Below are 1,799 nucleotides of genomic sequence, written 5' to 3' on the forward strand. Positions count from 1 at the left end.
TATATATATATATATATATACATATACATATGCAGAGAGACGATAAATGTACATAACGTTCTTTTCGTAATAAAAATTGAAAAACAGATTTTTGTTGATTTTTTTGACTTCTTAAAGAACTTCTTTGCAAATCAATAATCTCAACGAATCTCTACTGTTTTTAGAAATTAATTGATTATTAATCGCTTCGAGTAATATGATAATATAATAGATTATCGAAGGAATCGATAACTGATCAAAATTGAATTATTAATGGTTTAAAGTTTAAACATAGTTACGTTATATTTTCAATGTCGACGAGAGATGTGCGTTTATTTTTTCACGGTCAACTTTTCAAGTCGAAAATAGAAAGGAGAAGATATTTACTTTTTGATCGAATAAACATTATTTTGTCATCTGTTGACGACATCTGTTGTCATCTGTTGCAGTTGTCATTTATTGAGGATTGCTTTCTGAAAGAGCTTTTTTCAAAAATATAATTTTGCTAAAAATGTGTGCTTTGCAAAAAATAATTCCAAATAATACCTTAATTTTGGAAATTAATAAATATCTACAGATGTACGTAAAAATATAAAATATAAATGCACAGAATATACTTGTTTACACATTACAAAAATAATAATAATATTTGAAATCAACTTTTTAAATCATTTTTAAAGTTAAGAAAAATGAAAATAAAGACCTTTTTTTGTCAGACTTTAGATCAAGAGTCAAATGGGAATACATGATTTACATTTTTCAACTATTTTCAGGAGTTTACTTTAATATTTCAATTCTGATTCAATCGCAAAGATACACAGTATTAAAAATTGAAGAGAGCTACGATAAGTGGTCTTGATAAATCTCTCTCGATGCTTTCGTTCTAAGTTGGAAAAATTGATTTCAGGTTAAGAAAAAAGTAATGCACGGAAGAATATATGTGCAAGGAATGTCGTATAAAAACATAATTTATTCGATATGATTTTTTAATCATTTATGGATTTATTTATATTATAACGTACATATATTTACAGAAACGTAATTACATCAGATTGATGTTATTTTACTAGCTATTATATGACTCATATAAGAATTACATAAGTAACACCAGCATCTTACAATATTATCGGTTCTCAGAATCAATACACACACACACACACACACACACACACACACACACACACACACACACACATATACAGAGTGTTTGATAAGTAACAATAAATCTTTCGTACAAGGACAGAATGGACTAAACTAAGAAGAAAAGTCCTCTATCATTTTCGCAATTTTCGCAATAGTTAATAAGATATTAATTGCTAAAAATTACTGAATATTGATCTTCAATAATTTTTTACTCAAATACTATCAACTTTATAGAAAAACTGTAAGAGACCAAAATTGTTTACTTTCTTCTCTTAAAGTTCTAAGAATTTTTCCAGAATTTTTTCAGAATTTTTTAATACTAATGTATGTAATCTGTTTCTCATGTTGGTAATAATAAGAAAATGCAGTATTAAATAGTTGATAAAAAATTTTGAAAAAATTTTTAAAGCTCTATGAGAAGAAAAGAAAATAAACAATTTTTGTCTATCGCAATTTTTCTGTACAGTTGATAATATTTAAGTAAAGAATTAGTGAAGACCAATTTTTAATAATTAATATTTTATTTACTATTGCGAAAATTATAAAATGATAGACGTAGAAGATTTTCTCAGGTTAATTTCCATTCTGCTTCTGTGCGAAAGATTTATTGTTATTTATCAAACACTGTATCGATTCTGAGAACTGATAATAAAATAAAATGTTTTATTTTATTATAT

This window comes from Atta colombica, unplaced genomic scaffold, assembly GCF_001594045.1.
Source record: "Atta colombica isolate Treedump-2 unplaced genomic scaffold, Acol1.0 scaffold11, whole genome shotgun sequence".
Taxonomy (NCBI): domain Eukaryota; kingdom Metazoa; phylum Arthropoda; class Insecta; order Hymenoptera; family Formicidae; genus Atta; species Atta colombica.